Consider the following 26,496-nt stretch of genomic DNA (forward strand, 5'->3'; position numbering starts at 1 on the left):
AGAACTAACACTCATCTTCAAACCATTCTAAAAAATTCAACTGGAGGAAAGACACACAAGCTCCTTTTATGAGGTCAGCATCATCCTAATCTCAAAACCAGATAAAAACACACAAAGAAAGAAAATTATAGGTCAATATCCCTGATGAACATAGTGCAAAAATCCTCAAAATATTAGCAAAATGAATTCAGCAATACATTAAAAAGATCATACACCAGGATCAAATGAAATTTATTCCTGGGTTGCTAGGTTGGTATAATATCCACAAATCAATAAACATGATATAACATAAAAAAATGAAGGACAAAAATCATGTGACCATATCAATAGATACATTTAAAAATGTTTGAGAAAATCCAGTACTCGTTAATAAAAATTCTCAGCAAAGTAGGATGGAGGAAACATGCCTGAACATAATAAAGGCCATATATAACAAACCCACAGCTAACATCATACTCAACGGGACAAAACTAAAAGGGTTTCCCGAAGATCAGTAGTGAGACAGAGATGTTTACTCTTATTTAACATAGTATTGGAAGTTCTAGCCACAGTAATCAGACATGAAGAAGGAATAAAAGGCATCCAAATTGGAAAAGAATAACTAAAACCGTCTTTATTTGCTGACGACATGATACTGTATGTAGAGAACACTGAAGATTTCACCAGAAAACTACTAAAACTGATAAACTCAGTAAAGTATCAATATACAAAAATAAATATTCAGAAATCAGTTGTGTTTTTATATACCAGTAATGAACTGTCAGAAAGGGAAATGAAGCAAAATTCCTATTTACAATTGCATTGAATAAAATAAAATATCTAGGAATCAATTTAACCAAAGAAATAAAAGAACTGTATTCAAAAAACTATAAGAGCATGACCAGGCAGTGGCGCAGTGGATAGTGTCGAACTGGGATGCGGAGGACCCAGGTTCGAGACCCTGAGGTCGCCAGCTTGAGCGCGGGCTGATCTGGCTTGAGCAAAAGCTTATCAGCTTGGACCCAAGGTCACTGGCTTGAGCAAGGGGTTACTCGGTCTGTTGTGGCCCCACGGTCAAGGCACATATGAGAAAGCAATCAACGAACAACTAAGGTGTTGCAACGAAAAACTGATGATTGATGCTTCTTATCTCTTTCCGTTCCTGTCTGTCTGTTCCTATCTATCCCTCTCTCTGACTTTGTAAAAAACAAAAAGAAAAACAAAAAAATAAACTATAAGATACTAAAGAAAGAAATGTAATTCTTATCAAAATACCAATGGCATTTATCAAAGAACTAGAATAAATAATTCAAAAATTTACATGGAACCACAAAAGACTCCAAATAGCCATAGCATTGTTGAGAAAAAAAGAACAATTTTAGAAGTATTGTGCCACCTGATATCAAACTATATTACAAGGTGAAAGTACTATGGAGTTATCTCAAAAAACTAAAAACAGAACTGCCTTTTGACCCAGCAAATCCCCCTTCTAGAAATATATCCTAAGAAACTTGAAACACTAATTCAAAAGAATATATGCCCCTCTATGTTCATTCCAGCTTTATTTACAAAAACCAAGATCTGGAAGCAGCTCACGTGCCCACCAGTAGGTGAGTGGATAAAAAAAGCTGTGATACATTTACACAATGGAATACTATGCAATCATAAAAAGGAAATTTTACCTATTGTAGCAGCATGGATGGAATTGCAGATTAGTTTTCTTTTTTTTTTAATTTTTTAAATTTTTTATTTATTCATTTTAGAGAGGAGAGGGAGGGAGAGAGGGTGGGGGGGAGAGACAGAGAGAGAGAAGGGGGGAGGAGCTGGAAGCATCAGCTCCCATATGTGCCTTGACCAGGCAAGCCCAGGGTTTCGAACCGGCGACCTCAGCATTTCCAGGTCGATGCTTGATCCACTGCACCACCACAGGTCAGGCCCTATTTTTCTAAGTGAAATAAGCTAGTCAGAGTAAGGCAAGTACCATGATTTCACTCATATGTGGAATCTAATGAACAAAATGAACAAGCAAGCAAAATAGAGACAGACTCATACATAGAGGAGGCTGACAGCTATGGGGGGGGGGCAGGGAAGTGAGGAGGTTGGGCAAGGGAGGTAGAGATAGAGCAATAAAAGACAAAAGAATCTCATGAACATGGACTACAGTGTGGTGATTGCTGGGAGGGGTAGGTGAAGGAGAGAGGATACGGGTATATAAATGGTAATGGGCAGAGACTTGACTTGGTGGGGGTGAACACGTAATACAGTGTACAGAGATGTGTTGTAGCATTGGGCACCTGAAACCTGTATAACCATGTTAACTAGTATCACCCTACTATATCCAATTTAAAAAATAATATGGGAAAATACTATACAAGGCTATAGTAATCAAGACAGCATAGTTATGGCATAAAAATAGGCACATAGATCAATAGAACAGGATAGAGAGCCCAGAAACAAACCCACATCCATATGGTCAATTAATATATGAGAAAAAAGACAAGAATAAATAATGGAGGTAAAGACAGTCTATTCAATAAATGGTGTTGGGAATATTGGACAAATACTTGGAAAAAATGAAACTAGACCACCTTCTTACACAACACAAAAGAATAAACTCAAAATGGATTAAAGCTGAACCTTTATTGCAGCTGTACTATAGCTGTTTGCAGGACCCAAACGACCACAGCCACTGTTCCCACGATGGTGACTCGTGTATATTGCATCTTCCTCTGGCTCTATGACAATTAAGAAAGAACAGCAGGATATATGATTGGTTTTTAAGAGCTAACAAAATAGAATTTGAAGAAAAAACTATTGCTGCCAATGAAGAAAATGGATGAGAGAAAATGCACTTGAAAACAGTCGTCCAGCCACAGGGTGCCCCCTACCACCTCTGATTTTTTTTATGAAAACCAGTTCCGTGGTACTATGATGCTTTCTTTGAAACCAGAGAACATATGCAGTGTGTGCATTTTTAGTTTTGACAGCCTACTTGGTTCAAAGGGAGCAGAAGCTCAGGCACAGCAGAAGCATAAACTTTAAACATTCTGCCTCAAGCTTCCTGGAAAAGGTCTCCATTGTTTTTATAAAATAGCAAAATTATCTTGGCTTCAAAAGAAATAGGCTTAGCGTTGAAATAATAGATTAGTTTGTGTTTACCCATGCAAACAATCAAAATGAATACATAATTAAATGTGAATGTTGGGATGAGGAGACTGGGAGAGGAATGTGAAGTTTTATCTAGATGTCATGAAATAGTTCTGTTATCTACTGAGGCATTTTATGTGCTTCAGGGATTGTACAAAGCCAACACTTCTGTGCTTTGTTGGTATTATTATTGCAGCTTAAGTTGATCTATAGTTCTACATGGAGGAATTTAAAAAAGAGAATCTTTCTTTTGTTCCCAAATTAACTCATTAATTTTAGTGAACAAAAACATGTACTTTTAAAAAAAAATATTCCTTTATTGGTATTAAATTTTTTTGGTGAATTATATCATTTAATTCTTTTTAAATTAATTTTAATGAGGTGACATTGATAAATCAGGGTACATATGTTCAGAGAAAACATCTCCAGATTATTTTGACATTTGATTATGTTGCATACCCCTCATCCAAAGTCAAATTGTCTTCTGTCACCTTCTATCTGGTTTTCTTTGTGCTCCACCCTTCCCCTAACCCTCTCCTTCTCCTTTCTACCCCCCCCCCCAGTTACCATCACATTTTTGTCCATGTCTCTGAGTCTCATTTTTATGTTCCATCTATGTATGGAATCATATAGTTCTTAATTTTTTCTGATTTATTTCACTCAGTATAATGTTATCAAGGTCCGTCCATGTTATTGTAAATGATCTGATGTCATCATTTCTTATGGCTGAGTAGCATTCCATAGTATATATGTACCAGAGCTTTTTAATCCACTCATCCACTGACGGACACTTGGGTTGTTTCCAGATCTTCACTATTGTGAACAATGCTGCCATAAACATGGGGGTGCATTTCTCCTTTTGGAACAGTTCTATGGTGTTCTTAGGGTATATTCCTAAAAGTGGGATAGCTGGGTCAAAAGGCAGTTCGATTTTAATTTTTTGAGGAATCTCCATACTGTTTTCCATAGTGGCTGCACCAGTCTGCATTCCCACCAACAGTGCAGAAGGGTTCCCTTTTCTCCACATCCTCGCCAGCACTTATTCTGTGTTGTTTTGTTGATAAGCGCCATTCTGACTGGTATGAGGTGATATCTCATTGTGGTTTTAATTTGCATATCTCTAATGATTAATGATGTTGAGTATTTTTCATATGCCTATTGGCCATCTGTATGTCCTCTTTGGAGAAGTGTCTATTCATTTCTTTTGCCCATTTTTGATTGGATTGCTTGTCTTCCTGGTGTTGAGTTTTACAAGTTCTTTATAAATTTTGGTTATTAACCTCTTATCAGATCTATTGTCGAATATGTTCTCTCATTGTGCAGTTTGTCCTTTTATTCTGTTCTTATTGTCTTTAGCTGTGCAAAAGCTTTTTAGTTTGATATAGTCCCATTTGTTTATCCTGTCTTTTATTTCACTTGCCCATGGAGATAAATCAGCAAATATTTTATATATTGCTGCGAGAGATGTCAGAGAGCTTACTGCCCATGTTTTCTTCTAAGATGCTTATGGTTTCATGGCCTACATTTAAGTCTTTTATCCATTTTGAGTTTGTTTTTGTGAATGGTGTAAGTTGGTGGTCTAGTTTCATTGTTTTGCAGGTAGCTGTCCAATTTTCCCAACACCATTTACTAAAGAGGCTGTCTTTACTCCATTGTATGCTCTTACCTCCTTTGTCAAATATCAGTTGTCCATAGAGCTGTGGGTTTATTTCTGGGTTCTCCATTCTGTTCCATTGATCTATGTGCCTGTTCTTATTCCAGTATCAGGCTGTTTTGAGTACAATGGCCTTGTAGTATAACTTGATATCGGGAAGTGTGATACCTCACGCTTTATTCTTCCTTTTCAAGATTGCTGAGGCTATTTGTGTTCTTTTTTGGTTCCATATAAATTTTTAGAATATGTGTTCTATATCTTTGAAGTATGTCATTGGTACTTTAATTGGTATTGCATTGAATTTATAAATTGCTTTGGGTAATATAGACATTTTAATGAAGTTTATTCTTCCTAACCATGAGCATGGCATATGCTTCCACTTGTTTGTATCTTATTTGATTTCTTTTATCAATGTTTTATAATTTTCAAAGTACAAGTCTTTAATCTCCTTGGTTAAATTTATTCCTAGGTATTTTATTTTTTTGGTTGCAATAGTGAAGGGGATTGTTTCCTTAATTTCTCTTTCTGACTGTTCATTGTTGGTGTATAAAAATGCCTCTGATTTTTGAGTATTAATTTTATATCCTGCCACCTTGCTGAATTCATTTATCAGTTCCAGTAGTTTTTTGACTGAGACTTTAGGGTTTTCTATATACAATATTATATTATCTGCAAATAATGATAGTTTTACTTCTTCTTTTCCAATTTGGATGCCTTTTATTTCTTCTTCTTGTCTGATTGCTGTGGTTAGGACTTCCAGGACTATGTTAAATAAGAGTAGTGAAAGGGGGCACCCCTGCCTTGTTCCTGATCTTTTTTTTTTTTTGTATTTTTCTAAAGCTGGAAATGGGGAGGCAGTCAGACAGACTCCCACATGCGCCGGACCGGGATCCACCCGGCATGCCCACCAGAGGGTGATGCTCTGCTCATCTGGGGCATTGCTCTGTTGCAACCAGAGCCATTCTAGCGCCTGAGGCAGAGGCCATGGAGCCATCTTCAGCGCCCGGGACAACTTTGCTCCAATGGAGCCTTGGCTGCGGGAGGGGAAGGGAGAGACAGAGAGGAAAGGGGGAGGGGTAGAGAAGAAGATGGGCGCTTCTCCTGTGTGCCCTGGCCAGGAATCAAACCCGGGACTCCTGCACGCCAGGCCGACGCTCTACCACTGAGTCAACCGGCCAGGGCCTTTTCCTGATCTTAAGGGCATTGCTTTTAATTTTTGCCCATTGAGTATGATGTTGGCTGTGGGTTTATCATAGAAGGCCTTTATCATGTTGAGGTATGTTCCCTGTATTCCCACTATGTTGAGAGTTTTGATCACGAATGGGTGCTGGATTTTATCAAATGCTTTTTCTGCATGTATTGAAATTATCATGTGGTTTTTCTCCTTCCTTTTGTTTATGTGATGACTCACATTGGTTAATTTGAGAATATTGTACCAGCCTTGCCTCCCCAGAATAAATCCCACTTGATCATGGTGTATGATTTTTTTCATATATTGCTGGATCCAGTTTGCTAATATTTTGTTGAGGATTTTAGCATCAGGGATATTGGCCTATAATTTTCTTTCTTTGTGTTGTCTTTGCCTAGTTTTGGAATCATAATTATGCTCGCCTCATAAAAGAATCTTGGAAGTCTTCCTTCCTCTTGAATTTTTTGAAATAGCTTGAGGAGGATAGGAGCTAGTTCTTTGAATATTTGGTAGAATTCACTTGTGAAGCCATCAGGCCCAGGACTTTTTTTGTTGGGAGTTTTTGATAATTGTTTTGATCTCTTTTGCTGTAATTGGTCTGTTTTGGTTTTCTGATTCTTCCAAATTGATTTTTGGAAGATTGTATGATTCAAGGAATTTGTCCATTTTATCTAGGTTGTCTAGTTTTTTGGCATACAGTTCTTTATAGTATTTTCTTACAGTATTTTGTATTTCTGTTGTGCCAGTTGTTATTTCTCCACTCTCATTTCTAATTTTATTTATTTGAGTCCTCTCTTTTTTTTTCTTGGTGAGTCTAGTTAATGGTTCATCTATCTTGTTTACCTTTTCAAAGAACCACCTCCTGGTTTCATTGATCCTCTGTATTGTTTCTTTAGCCTCTATGTCATTTATTTCCGCTCTGCTCTTTATTATTTCCTTCCTTCTACTACCTCTGCGCTTTACTTGCTGTTTTTTTCCTAGTTCTTTTAGATGCAGAGTCAAGTTGTTTATTTGAGCTTTTTCTAGCTTCTTAACGTATGCCTGTAGTGCTATGAACTTCCCTCTCAGTATTGCTTTTGCTGTGTCCCATAAATTTTGAGTTGTTGTATGCTCATTATCATTCATTTCTAGGAATTTTTTAAATTTCTTCTTTGATCTCATTGTTAATCCATTCGTTATTTAACAACCTGCTATTTAGTTTCCATGTGTTTGAGAATTTTTGAGCTTTTCTGTTGTGGTTGATTTCTAGTTTCATGCCATTGTGATCAGAGGAAATGCTTGATATGATTTCAATCTTCTTAAATTTGTTGAGACCCCTTTTTTGCCCTAATATGTGGTCTATCCTAGAGAATGTACCATGAGCACTTGAAAAGAATGTATATTCTGCTGCTTTAGGGTGAAAGGTTCTGAAGATATCTATTAAATCTAGTTGATCTAGTATGTCCTTTAAGTCTGCTGTTTCTTTGTTAGTTTTCTTTCTTGAGAATCTATCTAGTGATGTTAGTGGGGTGTTGAAATCCCCTACTATTATAGTATTGCTGTTGATCTCGCCCTTTATATCCATCAACGTCTGCTTTATATATTTAGGTGCTCCTATATTAGGTGCATAGGAGAAACAATTATTTTAATAAAAAGTGAGAGTTTTGGATGCAAAAGTACAGTGAATTTTACTCATATTTCCCAGTGGTGTTACTTAGAAATAGGATACTTAATAAACTTGTATGATGTTAAACACCAAGTAGTTGGTATTTAATTGATAAGAAAATCAAAACATTTTTTCTTTTTTGTTCTTTTTTTTAAAATTTAAATTTATTGAAGTGGCACTGGTTAACATAATTATGTAGGTTTCAGGTGCCCAATTCTACAACACATCTCTGTACACCATATTGTGTGTTCACTACCCCCCCCCCCCCAAAGTTCACTTCATACCGACAAACTGAGAGATTTACAAATAAGGAAATAAGAAAGACCGGTTTCCATGACCAAAATGCCTCTTGTCCAGCTGATATTTCTAGACTTTTAAAAATCTCTGCTAAAAGCATGTGATTATACAAGCCAATGATGCCATCGGAAACCTATAGTAAATTATATGTACCTGGAAGGACTTTTTAAACTTGTGATCTCAAATAGTGACAAAGTTGGGTAGGCACCCCATCAGTCAGTAATCTAATCCAACAAGTTTTTCTGGGATGTTGGTCACTAGAAAATTAGAGAATGTTCTTTAGGCCATGGCAACCCTAACAAAACTGACATCCCTGTCATTTTTTTCCCTTTAGGTCAGCACAGGACCTTCACATTGAGACTGAGGGTCCCTAGGACACGATTGGTCATGGGGCTTCAAGGAGAGACGGCTGTCAGCTCCATGAGCGTGCATGATGTGAGTTATGGAGTCTTAGGCATTCAAGAAACACCTCAGTACATATTTTTAAAATGTATCTTGTTTTTAAAAGAGCGGTTCAGTTGAGAGCTGATGAGCCCCAGTTATAACTAGTCCTTTCACTCTAGCACTGCTGCTTGGCCTGACCCCAGTACATATATTAACCTTCCGTGTTATTCCTTTTCATGACTGTGTGGGAAGAAATAGTGTCTGAGGGCGAAGGGAGAATATGTCTTTTGAGTAAAGCGGTGTTTGCTTCTGCCTGCACATTAGTGACAGTAGAATTGTGTGTGTGTGTGTGTGTGTGTGTGTGTGTGTGTGTGTATCTGTGATTCTGTGTATAGTCAAGTTGCATGAGAAAAAGAAACAAAGGCTACTCGGGAAAAAATGCAGTTTGAATTATTTTTAATCCACTTTGGTCAGTAAAGTCCATACATACAACTGATTACAAAGTAACACAGAAGATAAGGAAGATGGGGGATGCAACTAGTTAGTAATCACCTGCCCAGCGACTCGTTAAATGGTGTGACATACAGGACAGTGCTGCCACCAGCAGGGCACCCACAAAACAGCACTATGGGCTGCAGCCCAGAAAGGTGCTGGCTGAGTTCTGTTCGCTGTCCCAGTGCCCATCAAATTCATCCCATCCTGTATGTCTGAAGACCTCAAGGCTCAGGTCAACATGTAAGAGCCACGTCACTCTGGTTGGGCTGTACCCACCTCTCTTCTCTGGCTTCTCATCTAAGCTGGGATTGTGTTTACCCAGCTACACTGTTTACTCTTCATCATCTTCACTGCACAGTTTTAAAGTTTATCTCTGGTCTCCACACAGGCTCCTCTGCGTACATCTCATTCCATTAAAGGTCTTCCCATCAAGCACAAATCATGGAAGTTGCAATTGATTCTTGCCCCAAATGTGGCAACATCTGTCCTACTGGTAGAACTTGTAAATTATACTATTTAGGGAAATCCTTCTCAAATTCTCATTGTTCCTGAGAATTACCTGAGCTGATTCTTGATATGGAGACCCCTGGACCCCATGGTCTTATGGCCAAGCCTGAGGTTAACGGGCTGGGGTGGGGATGCGCTGCCTGCTCGTGGGGGGAGCTGTAGGCCAGCAGAGGGGTGGGTGTGTCATCCTTATGTCAGGAGGGTAGGGGGGTTAAGAAGAGTGATTCATCTACAACATCAAACTTTGTTAACTTGATGTAGAAGACCTAACCATGAATCCTTGCATTTATGTAAATATTTGTTAAATGTCTCTCAAATTTCCTTACCTTGAGATTCATATATGTGCAGAGTCCTTCACACACACACACACACACACACACACACACACACACACACACACAGAACCTCCATGGTAATGGACAGCCAGGCAGGCAACAGCAGCAGAGCATAGAGAGTGAATGACCCACAGGCTGCCCCTGGGACAAGTCAGCTCAGAATCTGCTGAGCTGGGGCTGGCGGAGGGGCAGGGCCTGCAGGAGTGGGGAGAGCACCAGGGGTCTGTCCAGGAAGGAGCACTGTTTCCAGCACAAAACTCGTCTCTGCAGATCTACAAATACAGAGGGGCCCCGGGCCGGGCTGCTAGTGCCTTGCCCCAGTGCCAGCCCTGCACCGGGGTGCAGAATTTACAGTCTGTGACCCAAGTGCATGGGATTGAAGTTGAGGGTGACAACCAAGGAAAACCTGTCATTCCAAACTCAAAAGCCTATTGTCCAAAGTAAGAAACTATCCAGTTATTCTCTATTAAATTCCCAAGGCATAACTAGCACACTACAGACACTAGCACACTACAGACATCTAGTCAGCAGGGAGTTCAGTCGTTCCCCGGGTTCTTCTCCCAGGTCCACTTGCAGACACAGGAGCTAACAACTGTCCCTGCATCTCTCCTTTGTTCAGCTGCCGCTGCCTCCTAGCAGATGATTGGCATGCAGCACAGGGAGCCTGAGAGCCTGCTCCCACAGCTGACGGGAAGGCAGGCCTGGGCCTCCAGACTGGTGGGGCAGGGGCAGCAAGGACCATTCTGCAGACCTGGGGGTGCTGGGCCATTGGGTAGTCAGAGGTGCCCAAGTGTGAGGAGCACAAATAGGTGATGTGGAACTGAGTCGGGGAGCAGGACTGAGGGGCCTCCGTTGGAAGTACTGAAGTGGGAAGTTCTAGAATGTTTGTGGTGGGGATGAGGGGAGGCCAGATTCTCCAGAAGAAACGCTCTGGCCTCTGACTCAGCTGCAGCAGCTTAAAAGCGGCTGTGCGCCCCCTGCCGCCCATCATCTCACAGCTCCGTCCTCCAGGAATAAGGGTCTCTCCACATGTCCACCTGCCTTGCCTCACCTGTGCTCATTTATGGTCCAACTCTACACGAACGGGCTCTGGGTTCCTTTCCTGCACTGTAGGGAGGGACCGAGGAGACTGAGTTCCCCACAGACAACCCAGCAATGGTGTCCTGAGAGGGGGTCAGGCAGGACCTCACACCCCCATGTCCTGGGTCCTGACGTGGAGTTAATGATGAAGCCAGGACACCACCTGCTCGCTCAGGCCCTGGGAGAACCCCCTTTCCCACCTGAGCAGACCACCACGAGTGCCGCTGGCAGTGCCCAGCAGCCTCAGGACACCTTTGTTTTCATGGTGGTCACTTGCTCTCCAGCTCTGGGGAACGCGACCCTGTGTGTTGTGATGGGTAACCGAGAGGACAGAGAGACGATGATATACATAGAAGCTTAAAATCGTAGGAGTGTCCACCTAAAATCTACATCCCTGAGCTAAAACACAGGTCATGGGTGGCGTTCACCATTTCCTAATATCTAAAACTACAAAAGAGTGATATTACCTGTTAATCCTAATCCAGAGGGACCCAGAACATTGAAGACACGAACAAAGTCCGTCCATTACACATCAAAGCTTTATTGTCTAGCTTGGCCAAGTGGCAGCAACTCCGACAGAAATCTGAAGGAGAGCGCGCCGGCCCTTTGTTCTACCTAGTTTTTATAGTTTTGTAAGTGGGAAGTACAGAAGCAAAAATTGTAATTAGGAGCCCCTTACCACTATTGGTTACAGTCATATGTCCTTTAACATGATAGGACCACGTTCAATTTGCAAGCCATACATTATTTTGGAGAAAACAAAATTTACAAGTCAACACAATGGTAGAAAGATGTCTCTTTACATATTAAAAGGCATCCCCATATTATCTAGTGTTCATCCGCCATCTCTCTGTCCAGAGTCACACGTGTTAACTACATACATTTACATAGGAGAGGTAGTTTCTGTGGGGACAAATGCCCACAAATGGCTCATAGTTATAAGAAAAGGTTTATTTTGGCTTCTCTCTCCCTGCACCTGGCTAGCCATTCACCCCTTTCCCCACAGGTGTGGTGGAATGTCTGGGGATCCATGTTTTCCTCCCCTTTGCATTTACAATACAATGCCAAGGGCCATCCTGGTTATGCCAACCACACAGTACAGAGACTATTCTCAATTTCTCTGCACATCTTAACCCAAATTAATAAAATGTTCTCCAAGCCTCTTAAAATATTAATATTAATTCTGTAGTTTTTGGTACTTTGCAACACCTGCGGGTGAAGTGGCTCAGTGGCTCCTCATTACCGATGAACTAGAAAAATAAAACATGCATCACAGTAGCTGATAAATTTAAAATGGTTGCTTTCCTTAAAAGAACATTCTAGTGCATTATTTTAAGGATTTTTTCCTTAAAAGAATCTTTCATTGTACAATGATAGAGTTCCCTTTTGACAATTGGCTACGTGGTAAAAATTATTCCCCTATCCCCCCTTAAATTGTAAATACAAAGCTGAAGGTGGCTTCGGGCCCTGATCCAGATCCCCACCCCCACCCCCACCCCCACCCCCGCCTCCCACCAGCGGCAGGACCAGCTGAGTCCCAAGCTCCCCTGGTCTCGGGGCGGGGCGTGTTGTCCCCGCGCCCAATGGCCGGGTTTGCGCTGCGTTGACTGGAGGGTAGGTAGGCGGCTGGAAGCGCGCTCTTTGTGGCTCAGTCCCGACCATCAGCTCAGTCCACAGACAGGGGGAAGCTATGGAAACCGAGTCCCTATAGGAAAGCACTGACACCACACTCAGTTCTCACAGCAGCTCCTGGGTGCACCCGGACACCGCGAGCACCCACCGTGATGCCCTTGGACTGGACCTACTGAGACCTGGAAGCCCTTTCCCAACAGGTGACCCTGATTCCATCACAGGGCTTTTCCCTCCGACGCCAGGAGGGTTATGTGAGGCGCGCGGCTTGGTCACTTGGCACCTTGAGTGCCGGGACCCTGTGCCAGAGAGGCTGTGCGGAGACCTGGGCAGGGCAAGGACGCAGTAGGAGGTTGACCAGGAATCTACAGTGAGAGCAGAAGGCGGAGCCAGGGCCCAGGAGTGTGAAATCAATGACAGATGGGAGGTCCAGTCCTTGTGTCCAGGCAGGGACTCTGAACAGAAGCGTTTCGCCAGCGATAGTGCCTGTGAGGATGAGACAGAATCCAGGCGGGATATCCAGTTCCACCTGTCTGCACCCTCACAGATGCTTGATAAACAGGCGTTAAATAGATGAGAGAAACCACACAACAATCCTATCCCTTGTGATTCCTGGGGTCAGATCTGTTCCCTGTAGACCAGGGCCTGGTGTCAGCATGGAAGAGGCGAGCGAGTGCTGGCGGCTGTCCCAGGGATGAGTCTTGATGCCTCGTACACTCAGGAGAGAGGACAGGGTTTCCTAACAGTGAGGGTGCTGGACAGATCTCCCTTCACTCCCAGAAAACAGACACCCCTCCCCACCTTGAGAGTGACATCTCCTGTCCTGAGGGTGCTGGACAGCAGCCTGTGGGCTTTCTCTTCTCACAGAGACCTGACCTGGCACAAACTCTGGACTCTCAACTCCAGGTCCCCGAGTCCCAAGTTTCCTGAGCTGGTCACCAGCTAGGACTCAGCCCCAAGAACTGTGTCAGGACTGGGGTGGGGCCTGGTCCTTCACCTCACAGTGTTGTGTGTGGAGACAATAGATGGACAAGGTCCCCAGGCCATTAGCTGCCTGCCCTAGGGGACTTAGGGGACTCCAGGGAACAGTGAGCTCCACAGAAGAAACAGAGGAGAGACGATGCTCCTGGCAGCTCCTGTCCACCAGCGATCAGCCCAGGGGATTCTCTGTCACAGACAGATATGATAGTTACCATTTATCTGGGCAGCCTCTCCATACTGAGCTTCAGGTCACGTATTTCAGGGATGTTTTAAGGTTAATTCACAGACATGGCAACCCAGAGTCCATTTATTTGATTTTTATTCAGGGGAAACTGAGTCACAGTGTGAATCATCAACCAGGGTCACACAGACCATGAGCAATAGATCAGACATAGCCACAGTTCCATCCTCTTCTTTATCCCGGGGTCTTACGTCTGTGGACCCCAAGACCAAAAGTTGGTCCAGGTTCTTTCCACTTAGGCATCCCCAGCTCAAGGTGGATTTTCTGGTCTGGGGAGTGAAAGCAAATGGAGATTAATGTTTTACCTCAAGAACCAAATTACACCTGACCAGGCGGTGGATAGAACAGTGGATAGAATGTCAGACTGGGACATGGAGAACCCAGGTTCGAGACCCTGAGGTCGCCAGCTTGAGTGTAGGCTCATCTGGTTTGAGAAGGCTCACCAGCTTGAGCCCAAGGTTGCTGGTTTGAACAGGGGGTCACTCAGCAAGCTGTAGTGCCTCAGTCAGGGCACATATGAGAAAGCAATCAATGAACAACTAAGGAGCTGCAACACAGAATTGAGGCTTCTCATCTCTCTCCCTTCCTGTCTGTCTGTCCCTATCTGTCTCTGTCTCTCTCTCTCTCTCTCTCTCTCTCTCTCTCACACACACACACACACACACACACACACACACACACACACACACACTCTAAATTACCGGCAGTAACAATCAGAATCAAGGCTGGGAATGCTCAGGCACCCCCCTCAGGGGGCTGTTTCACATCTCCCTGTCCTGGACTTGAATCACTTCTTTGTTTCCTGACCTGTGGGTGTCACTCCCACTTGACATAAGGGAAAAAATGTTGCTTCTCACTCCCTGCTCTCCACCTGCAACCAGCGCACGGACCAACACACAAGTGCTCTTTCATGTAAGAGAGAAGAAGTGAATAGTGAATGAATGATTCATAACCTGTACAGAGACTGGAACCTGGATGCAGGGTGCTCGGAGGTTTAGGGCACACCTGTTCCCTGTTACTCCAAGGGCTGAGGCCCACGTTCTATCCCTCTGACCACCTGCCCCTAAAGCCCCTCCAGTAGCCAAGTCTCAGGGTGACTGTGGGGCTATTTGGCCAAGGGAGGACTTTCCGGGTTGCACTGGTCCTGCCCTGGGGCAGCCATAGGCTCTTGGTTCCTGGGATCTTTGAAGTCACCTGTAACCTCCACTGCTCACCACCAAGGACATTTCTGGCTCTCTCTCTACTCCTTCCAAGTCCCTCATCTTCAGCCATGCTGCCCCGCTCTGCTCTGCTTACTCCACCCTGCAGTCTCCTCAGATCTCCCGCTAATACCTGTGTCCAGACCAATCCTCAAGGGAAATAAAAAAAGGACACTAATCAGTTGCAGCAGCAGCCCATGGCTCCATATATTGGCCAGTTTTCCAGATCACCAGAAGAAAGAGCTTCCACTATGCCACCATCTAGAGCGCCTTCCCTCCCTGATACCAACAAGAGGAACAGGGCACATGACCAGGACGGGTGAACCACTGATCTTCTCTCTATGACTCAACCAGGGAGTCCAAGGCAGGACAGCCCTTCAGTCTCCAAAAGCTCACAGGCTCTCTTCACCCCTGACTCATGAGTCACATCCTCATCCTGGTGTGAGGCTCCCATTCCTCCCAGTAGCTCCCAAACTTTCCCAAGATGGGGCTGGTGACCCTGCACCATCTGACTGGTTTACTGTCCGTTTAACATACGAGTGTCCTCATGATGACACTTTTACCATAGGGAGGGAACCTGTCAGACGGTGAGCTCTACCAGCCTCTGTCTTTCTCTGACTGGCTGCTCAATTATTTGCCCAATGCATTTGATCACACTCCAGCTCTGTTTCCTGCGTTGGAAGGAAAAGGAAGAACACATGCCACATGCCTGTGTGGGGGCTCCTCCCCATTTGCCTGCCTGACCATAGAAACTGGTGACAGGAACCATCTTCCTAAATTCACTAACATAACACATCCCTTTGACCAGTCTGGTATCCTCCCTCCCTTATACGACAGACACACCTATACTTGCCCTGTGGTCTCTTCCTTCTCTTAGCAGGACTGACATCCTCTACCCCCAGGAGTCACTATTTCACACCTGCAGTAGCATCTTCCTTCAGTCACAGCGTGACCCTGGTTGGACTTCAGAACCTGGTCTATGCCCTTCGGGGTTCTCTAAACAGAGATCCTTCTAAAAACTGGTCTTAGATCTCTGTGGTATGAATAATGATTTTCACTTATTCTTCCACAACCTAACTCAAATTTCTACTTAATAACTGCCAAACACAAATGGTCCATGAGGGCCACATGACAACCCTTCTGTATCTGAGTATTTGACAAGGACCCCTGCCCTCTGTGGTGGGAGACAGCATATTAAAGATCAAGGGCAGAGAGCAGGGTCCTGATGCCGAAGCCAGCCAGCTCCCACGATCCCTCACTCTTTTCTGAATCACTCCTGAACTCTGCTCTAGCCTTTCTGGGGTCACTGTCTCAGGTCAGTCACCAGTGAGCTCCTGGGAAGACTGCGCCAACTCGTGGCCCTGCAGCCTGAAAACTGACGGACCATCAGACTTGCTTCTGGTCTCCCCATGTATTGTTTTGCTCAACCAGTTCCAGGCCGCACTGCCCGGTCTCCTCGGGGTGTGAGGACTCTGGGATGGCCCATCATTGCTCATCTCTAGGATGACCCTAGAATGTGAGGCCTCGGTGAAAACACATCCCGATTCGGCAGTACAGGTTCGTGTTGCAAAGGGACTCAGCACCGTGCATTCCAGGTGAGACCCCAAGGTCACTCAGCTGGTCAGTGAAGAGCCAGGACAGGTACCGAGTGGGCTCTGACCTCAGTCCTATGTCTTTTCATGGTGAAATCCTGATATTTAATCAACATCAGGAAAATCTGTGCTTTCCCCCAGACATAGAGCCGGAGGGCTTAAGGTCGCTGATGTTCAGACCCTCATGCGTTTGTTGTCTTGTGATAGAGACACAAACTCTGGGTGAAGATGTCTTTGAAGGAATCCAAGGTACAACACAGAGCAATGTTTTCTCTGTTATCTTCACAGTGAAGTTACCCACACCCAACATCACAAGCAACAACTCCAACCCCGAGGAGCACATGGGCCCTGTCCTGTTAACATGTAAACCTCATACTGTGCTTGATCAACAACAGTCAGAGTCTTCCAGACAGAGCCAGGACTGTCACTTTACTTCATGTCATAAGGAATGACACGGGACCCTATGAGTGTGAAACCTGGTACCCAGTGAGTGCTGGCCATTTACCCTGCATGTTCTCTGTGAATAACTTCTGTCCCTACCTGGCTCAGGCGTCTGCCCAAACCCACACGGCCAGAGACCAGACTACATCTCTCTCAGACCTGAATACACAGACCCTCACTCCAAAACCCATGATGGTCGTGACTTCTTGTCCCAGGCAAATCTGGGCAGGCCTGGTCTTGAGTCAAGACTAGAAGGGGACGAGAGGCTTCTGTCTAGAGAGGCACAGGGTTAACAATCTGACATGGGACACACAGGTTTTAATGTCTCAGACTCAGGCTCAGGGAACATGTGGGTTTTATATTTGGGACTTTTAAAAATAAGGTTGTGACTTAGCTCAGAAAAACACTGTGGCTCTTACTCAGACAAGAAATCTCTACCTGCCTCTGATTATATCATGTGTGGGTGTGTTCTCTTTGTCCTAGATGGCCCGGACACACCCACCATTCCCAGCCAAACTTCCATTACCTACCAGGGGCATACTTTAGCCTCTCTTGCTGTATGGCCTTTAACCGGCCCACACAGTATTCTTGGTTTATTACTAAGAGGTCCCAGCAAACCACACAGGAACTCTTTCTCCTCAACATTACGGCAAATGGTAGTGGATCCTATACTGGTCTTGCCTTATAACTCTGTCACTGGCCTGAATAGGACCACAGACAAGAATATTAGTCTCTAGTAGGAGGAGCAGAGATGCAGAATGGGCTGGTCCCATACCCACCTGTGGTGGATAAAAATCAGAAGGGCTAGCTCTAGCTGTGGAGGTCCCCCCTGAAGAGCAAGGGGTCCCAGCCCCATACCAAGCCCTCCAGACCAGGATTCTAGTGCCAGGAAGAGAAGCCCTCATAACTTCTGACTACTAAAACTAGTGTGGATTGTGGCTGAGTGAGATGGAAGGCTGCTGGAGTCCCAGGCAGTGCCTATAAAGGGCCCACACACAGACTTACTCAAACTCACTCCCTCTGAGCTCCAGTGCTGGGCAGGAACTTAAAAAAAATCAGGGACCTGGCCCTGGCTGGTTGGCTCAGTGGTAGAGTGTCGGCCTGGCGTGCAGGAGTCCCGGGTTCGATTCCCGGCCAGGGCACACAGGAGAAGCGCCCATCTGCTTCTCCACCCCTCCCCCTCTCCTTCCTCTCTGTCTCTCTCTTCCCCTCCCGCAGCCAAGGCTCCATTGGAACAAGGTTGGCCCGGGCGCTGAGGGCGGCTCTATGGCCTCTGCCCCAGGCACCAGAATGGCCCTGGTTGCAACAGAGCGGTGCCTCAGATGGGCAGAGCATTGCCCCCTGGTGAGCATGCCAGGTGGATCTCGGTCGGGCTCATGCGGGAGTCTGTCTGACTGCCTCCCCGTTTCCAACTTCAGAAAAATACAAAAAAAAAAAAAAAAAAAGAAAGAAAGAAAGAAAAATCAGGGACCTATGGGAAAGAACTGAATTGTCTGGCATTAAGAGAAGAGCTAAGGACAGCTTTCTGCCAGACAAAAGTGTTGGCTAAGGTCACTGTTCTTAAAAAACAAAATAAACTAGCAAGCAGAACATAAACAGACTCATAGATACAGAGAACATTTAGACAGTTGCCAGATGGGAGAGGGGTAGGAGGATGGGTGGAAAAGGTGATGGGGTTAAAAAGTACAAATTGGATGTTACAGAATAGTCATGGGAGTGTAAAGTACAGCGTAGGGAATGTCGTTAATAATATTCTAATAACTACATATGGGAACACATGGGTACAAGATGATCACTTAAGTTATGAAGTCTAATTACTGGGGTGTACTCCTGAACCTAATATGATATTGTATGTCAATAGTAATTCAAAAATAAAAAATGATTTAAAAAACAAATAAATAAACTTATCATCACAACAACAACAACAAAAAATCACAGTTTCTGGTAAATGCCTCCTGGACCATCAGCACCAAGCTCTGGGTGGGGGTCTTGTAACCTAAAAAGGCAAATGCTTTCAACTGCCTGATGCAACAAAAATCAAAATCGTGAGGCAGGTGCTGGTGCAAAAAGAAAGAGGTTTATTCAGGTGCTGACACCTGAGAGAAGGGTGGACTCGCATCTCAAAAATCATCTCCCCTTCCTGCTCAAGCCCACAGTTCTTATAGAGTTAAGGAAGGGAAAGAATTTTTTTCTACCCAGTTGTCTGGCTAGCTTCTGCCATGGTCTGGCCTTATTTACTCATGTCTGTAGCTTTAGGCGTGCTCAGTGTAAGAACCTCTCCCTGCAGCCATGTTGGTCGGTGAGGGGAGGCTCCCTGGGGCTCCTGGACTGTCTATGGTAACAGTCTGTCTGGAAGTCAGAAAAGAGCCTGGATGTCACCTCCCGTCCTGTGGCCACGGACACCAGCCATTCACAGATTCTCGCCCTGAAGCCTCTCCCGCATCTCTGTAGACTCTTTCCTTTCCTTACTCATCTGGTTTCTCATGGCAATGCTGGGCTCCAGACTTAGAAAGTGAAAAAAGATTTCTCTAACCTTAGCCCTGTATGGCAGAGGGGGCTTCTCAGAGGGGAAGAAAGAGTCCTCAAGGTCAAGTTGCTTCTTCTGTCTCTAACACGTATCTTCTGCCACCTCTTTCTTTTCTGTTACCTACTCCACATGATACAGGAACATACGTGGCTTTGAATCAAACTCACCTCTTTTTTCCCCAAACAAAAGGATGAAAGCACCTCTGAGGTGGGGTGAGCAGGACAGACAGACGCTGCTCTCTGCTCTCCTCCAGGCTCACCCGGTGACTGACTCTGCTCTGCTGCCATCTGTGCTGGGACAGTGGCCCATAGAGAAGCTGCATGGGTGGTCTGTCCTTAATCTGGACACCACTGACACAAGAGCCTCTCTCAGACCAGGAAATGGGAAGAGAGCAAACCACAGGATAAATCCTCTGAGCTGTGTCCTGGCTCTGAAGCCACCAGCTGCACAACACTGTGTGACACCGACGTATATATGATATTCCAAAGGACGGCAGTGAGCAATGGTACACGCTTGACAAATAAGTAGATTCACCCATGAAGTCCCTTCATGTGACAGAAGGAGCAGTGCCACAAAGTTTATAATTACAGAGAAGGCCAAGAGTGCCAACCTTTTGTTAAAACTGTGACTATGTATTTCTCTCTAGAGATTGCCTTTCTTCTCTGTGATATTCAGTCCAAAAGCCAGGAAGTGAAAGTTCTATTCTGATTGAGAATCTTTTAGATTGGAATTTTGTGAGCTCTTAATGTCATGAAGACTGGCTGGGCTATACTCATTCTTTAATAAATTATTTAACAAAAAGGAAACTACTTCCCTTCTTTATGTAAAGCCACCTTACTAGAAAGGAGGTCTGATATTTTTTAAGAAATCACAGAAAACTATAGGAAATAGTCACACAAAAGTCAGTGGGGATTGACCAGGTGGTGGCACAGTGGATAGAGTGTTGGACTGGGACATGGAGGACCCAGGTTCTAAACCTTGAGGTCGCCAGCTTGAGCCATGGGTTCATCTGGTTTGAGCAAAGGGTCACTCGCTCTGTTGTAGCCCCCGGATCAAGGCACATATGAGACAGCAATCAATGAACAACTAAAGTGCTGCAATGAAAAATTGTTGCTTCTCATCCCTCTCCCTTCCTGTCTTCCTGTCTGTTCCTCTCTCTGTAAAAAAAAAAAAAGTCAGTGGGTGAAAATCCCACCTGATGATGAAGATGCTGGACACACGGGCTGAGAAGGGGTTCCTGGTGCTGATACCACCGAGATCCAGGGAGGCAGGTCCGGGGTCATCCTGGGGTGATATGAGGTTGGGGCATTCAACCCTCTCCTTAGAGACTGTTACCTGAACAAAGACACTTGTCACTCTGCAGAGGTCAGGGCCCTTTTCTGGTGACAATTCCAGAGTTCCCTGTGGACCTGTGAGTGGCTGAGGTCTCTGAGGAAGGAGCCCAGTCTCAGTCAGCCACCTCCTCTGTGTCTCCACAGACCCATCGGGAAAACCCTCTACCAGAGCCAGCAAAGTCATAGTCACAGAACACAAGGTTGCCGTGATCCTGGCCTGTCTCACAAATGACAGTGGAATCTCCACCTGGTGGTTCTTCAATAACCAGAGTCTCCTGTTAACAGAGACAATGACGCTGTCCTGGGACAGCAGCACCCTCATCACTGACCCCGTCAGAGGGGAGGACGCTGGGGGTTATCGGTGTGAGGTCTCCAACCCCATCCGTTTCAGCAAAAGTGGCCTCTCGGGCTGGGTGTGCAATGTAAGTGACCCCTTGCTCCATCCACACCTTCCTGGGAAGATTGCTCTTACCAGTGTTGTGCGAAATGGACAGAAGTCAGAGGGGGCAGAATGTCAATCAGGAGAGCATTACAGTAAACAGAAAGGCAAAGTAGTTAGGAGTTCAGTCTCTGAATTACGTATATTTAGTTTCTGATCCTGGGTCTGGCATTCATGTGACCTTGCACAAGGGTTCTTTTGTTATCATTTTTTTAAAAAGATTTTATTTATTTATTATAGAGAAGGGGGGGAGGAGCAGGAAGCATCAACTCCCATATGTGCCTTGACCAGGCAAGCCCAGGGTTTTGAACCGGCAACCTCAGCATTTCCAGGTTGACGCTTTATCCACTGCGCCATCACAGGTCAGGCTTTTGTTATCATTTTTAATGTGATATACATAAAATTTACCATTTTAACTATTTTATACAGTTCAGTGACATTAGTACATTTATATTAATGGTTGTACAACAATAACCACTATCCACTTTCAAAACTTTTTCATCTTACCATACTAAAACTCGGTATCCACCAAGCAATAATGTCTCTTCCCTGGCTCCAAACCCTGGTACCACTATTTTACTTTCTGTCTCTATAATTTTTTTTTTGCATTTTTCTGAAGCTGGAAACAGGGAGAGACAGTCAGACAGACTCCCGCATGCGCTCGACCGGGATCCACCCGGCACGCCCACCATGGGGCGACGCTCTGCCCACCAGGGGGGATGCTCTGCCCATTCTGGGCGTCGCCATGTTGCGACCAGAGCCACTCTAGCGCCTGGGGCAGAGGCCAAGGAGCCATCCCCAGCGCCCGGGCCATCTTTACTCCAATGGAGCCTTGGCTGCAGGAGGGGAAGAGAGAGACAGAGAAGAAGGAGACAGGGAGGGGTGGAGAAGCAAATGGGCGCTTCTCCTATGTGCCCTGGCCGGGAATTGAACCCCGGTCCTCTGCACGCTAGGCCAACGCTCTACCGCTGAGCCAACCAGCCAGGGCCTCTGTCTCTATAATTTGACTATTCCTAAGTATCTTATATAAGTGGAATCATATGCTATTTTTCTTTTTGTGTCTGGCTATTTCACTTATCATAAAGACTTCAAGATTCATCCATTTGTAGCATATATCAGAATTTCAATCCTTTTTTTTAGGGTTGAATAATATCCCCTTGTATATATGTATACATTATATTTTGATTATCATTCATCCATGTATGAACTTTTGGGCTATTTCTTCCTTTCAGCTGTTGTAAATGATGTCCTGAGATCTGTGGATCTAATCACAGCTTTATGCCAATTGTCCTTGAAATGACTCCATTAAAACACTTGACAATGCCTGACCAGGCGGTAGCGCAGTGGATACAGCATCAGACTGGGATGCGGAGGACCCAGGTTCAAGACCCCGAGGTCACCAGCTTGAGCGCAGGCTCATCTGGTTTGAGCAGAGCTCACTAGCTTGGACCCAAAGTCGCTGGCTTGAGCAGGGGGTTGCTCGGTCTGCTGTGACCCCATGGTCAAGGCACATATGAGAAAGCAATCAATGAACAACTAAGGTGTTGCAACGAAAAACTAATGATTGATGCTTCTTGTCTCTCTCTGTTCCTGTCTGTCTGTCCCTATCTCTGACTCTTTCCCTCTCTCTGACTCTTTCTCTGTCTCTGTAAATTAAAAAATAAAATAAATAAAACACTTGACAAATGATCTTCATCCATACCATAACCTCATTAAGAGTCTAACGAGCATTAATCTTTTAAGTTAAAGACTGAGAGTCTAAATCTCTTCTTAATGATATGCCCCAGTTAGATACATCAACATGATTTATTACAATTTTATCAATGATTCTTACATTATTTATTATTATACAACTAAAAGTCTCTAAACACTATTATTACTCAGCTCCCGAACCTATGATCACCAAATCACTAAAACACCAAGCTCCTTGAGAAACAAAATGAATGAAAATTTATTCACCTCTCTCATTACCCTTAAAATAATAGGACTCCCTATTGTTATATTAATTAGTGTATTTCCAACTATTCTCTTTCCATCTTCCAACTGATTAATTATAAACCCCAATACAAGCAAACAGCAAGGCCCTGTGAACGGAAAAGCACCTTCATATCCCTCCGGAGTTTTATCCACTACACTTGGGTGTGGGACAAGCCCTCTCTGTGTCTCTGCCCCTGCTTTCGATCTCCATGTGGATTTTCTTTAATTCCCTAGTTCAGCGGTTCTCAAAGTGTGCATGCTAGAAGATTTCCAGGTGCGCCCTCTGGTATTCTAGAGATATATGTGCCTGTTGGGGACCAAAAGACCAATAGGGTTTTTGGAGTTTAGATTTTTGGGGGACAGAAGTGTGGGGAATTGGCTATAAGCTGACAGTCTGCCCAACCCCCCACCTCACTTGCCTGATTAGGTTGCAAAAGGCTGTTAAACTGTGGTGCTGGATTGTTTACACTACCCTCCATGTTCCCCAGAAAGACTGGAGGCAAGTTTCTTCTATCCTTTGTTTGGTGTAAAGTTAAGATGATATGTATGGTGGGGGTTTTGGATTGATGATTAAACATAAGGAATTGTCTCTTGAAGCCTTTTGGATTTCTTTTTTTTTTTTTTTTCCTTTTGGATTTCTATAAAGGAAGAATATGTGGCAATATCTAAAAAAAAGCTTTGAATATTTTACTACAATTTTCAACATCCTATTTATGTGAATTAGGATTTTCTACCCTCAACACAAGAGTAAAAAGAGAGGAATTCTTCAATGTATTGACGAGGAAATGAGAGTTTCCCTTTCAAATATATGCCTAAACACTTGAAGAAATCGCTAGGACATTTCAGGATCATGTTTCTCATAAACACAAGAATGAAAAAACAACACATTTGCGCCAGGACCTGCTGAATTTACTAAGTCTTACTAAGAATGTATCTCTCTATATAAAAAGATAACTTTTTTGTCATTTTTAAATTTTTTAACCCCTCTTTTTTTTACTAATTCCAGAGAAGAAATACAAATGGTAAGCAGGCAGTTCCAATGTTATTAGTCATGATGTAAATGCAAATTAAAATAAAAAAATAATACCCCCTTCACAGATATCAAAATGACTGTAATTGAGAAAACTCAAATAACCAATGTAGACAATGCTATAGAGACATTGGAACCCTTAAACATTGCTTGTGCAAATGTAAAATGGTGCAGCCTTCGGCATTTCCTCTAAAAATTACCATACGGTTCAGCAATCCTACTTCCAAATATGTACATACTTTAAGAAATTGAGGCAGCTCCCATTTGCAGCTCCTTGTGGGCAAGGTGTCTCCGGACATCTCGGGAGTTCGCCCCTGCGCAGGTTAAACTGGCCAATAAAGTAACATCTTAACTCCTGAAAAAAAAAAAAAAAGCCTGACCTGTGGTGGTGCAGTGGATAAAGCGTCGACCTGGAAAATCAGAGGTCGCCAGTTCGAAACCCTGGGCTTGCTTAGGTCAAGGCACATATGGGAGTTGATGCTTCCAGCTCCTCCCCGCTTCTCTCTCTCTGTCTCTTTCTCCTCTCTCTCCCTCTCTGTCTCTCTCTCCTCTCTAAAAAAAAAAAAAAAAAAAAAAAAAAAAAAAAAAAAAGAATAAATAAAAATAAAAAAAATAAAAAAAAAGAAATTGAAAACTTGTGTTCAGATAAAATTATCCATGAATATTCACAGGAGCATTGTTCACTCAAAGGTAGAAAGTATTCCAATGTCTGTAAACAGGTGAATGGATAAACAAAGAGTGGTCAGTCCATAAAATGAACTACAATTCTGCCATAGAAAGGAAGAAAGTAAAAAGGCGCAGCCACAGCAGAAAACAGCATGGAGGTACTGACAAAACAAAGATTTCACGTACAATCCAGCGATTCCAATTGAGGGTACACACCCAAAACATTTCAAAGCAAAACCTGAACAGTTATCTGCACACCCTTATTCATCGTAGCATGATTCACTATAACCAAAAGAAACCCAAATGTCCACTGATGAGTGGATAAACAAAACATAATATATGCACAGTTGAATATTAGCCTTAAAAACTGAGGAAATCTGACAGGCTACAAAATGGATAAATCTTGAAGTCATTATGCTAAGTAAAATATGCTGCTCACAAAAATTCGGGGATATTTCAAAATGAATATGAAGCAATAAAATATTCCCAAATTTTTGTGAGCAGTGTAAGTTTGCAAAAGACAAATATTATATGAGTTCACTTATATGAGCCATCTATAGAAATCAAAATTAGAGACAGGAAGTTGAATGCGGTTGCCAGGGGATGGGGAGTTTGTGTTTAATGAATAGTTTCCCTTGAAGGAAATAGAGTTCTGAAGCTGCATGGTGTTGAAGATATTTACACAACAATGTAAATGCAGTTAATGCCACAGAACTGTATACTTCAAATGGTCTGAGTGGTAAATGTTATGTTGCCTGAGATTTAATCACAAAGAAATAAGCAAATGAAGTGTTGATGCATGTTACAACATGGATAAGCATTGAAAACCTTGTAATGCATGAAAGAAGCCGGGCAAAAGGCCACACAGAGTGAAGTCATTTGTGCACTTTAAAACCATCACAGTTGTGAAAATGAGGGCAAGTCTCAAACACAGTAGTCTAGAGACATAAAGTACGATCTGAAAGGAAAAGACATTTCACATGGTTGGTACAGGTGCTGAAAGCTGACCTGGGACTGTGGACCAGATCATAATGTGGAAACCGTAATGATTTCCACACTGGTGATTCCCTGGGACAGTGCACCTGTTTGGGACAAAACACACGAGTTCTACATGTCAAATGCAGTCAGGCGATGACAGCTGCGGATTCTGAATACAGAAAAACAGTATCTGTATTGCCACGAAAAGTTTTCTGGAGTTTTGAAATTACTGTCAAGTAAATCACTATTGAAACAACCATGCCAACACCAGGTGGAAGAGCAGGGAAGACACCCAGAATCATTACAGAGACCAAGCCCTGTGCCTAGTTCACCAAACGTGGTGAAGCAGTCCACTGGTCATTAAATGCCGGGTGGCAAGACTATGTTAACAGCCACTATGCCTTGGAGTAGAGACATCGTGGGATTCTTTCATTCCAATTTTCCACATCATAATAACCGTATCACTAAAAAACTATCATGATTAAAATAGGCTGGTACTGGCATAAAAAAAGACACAGATCAAGGGAGCAGAATGGAGAACCCAAAAGTGAACCGTATAAATGACACAGATAATGCTGGACCGGCACAGGCAGATGACACTAAAAACAAACTGAAAACCCAACAATTATTCACGCAGACCCTTCCTGAGCTGGGTCCCCAGAGGACCAACAGCCCCTGGCCCCAGCCCTCCACAGTCCTTGTACACAGGAAGCTTCTGCTCCCCTTTACCCCTTCGCAGCGCCTTAGGGT

The 26,496-nt window shown here is 43.8% G+C and overlaps 1 pseudogene; it reads left to right on the plus strand.

Annotated features, from left to right (window-relative positions):
- Nucleotides 1-2,686: 2,686 nt before the first annotated feature.
- Nucleotides 2,687-3,021, plus strand: LOC136381497 (adapter SH3BGRL pseudogene; annotated as a pseudogene).
- The last annotated feature ends 23,475 nt before the right edge of the window (nucleotides 3,022-26,496 follow it).

Source organism: Saccopteryx leptura, chromosome 9, assembly GCF_036850995.1.
Source record: "Saccopteryx leptura isolate mSacLep1 chromosome 9, mSacLep1_pri_phased_curated, whole genome shotgun sequence".
NCBI lineage: Eukaryota > Metazoa > Chordata > Mammalia > Chiroptera > Emballonuridae > Saccopteryx > Saccopteryx leptura.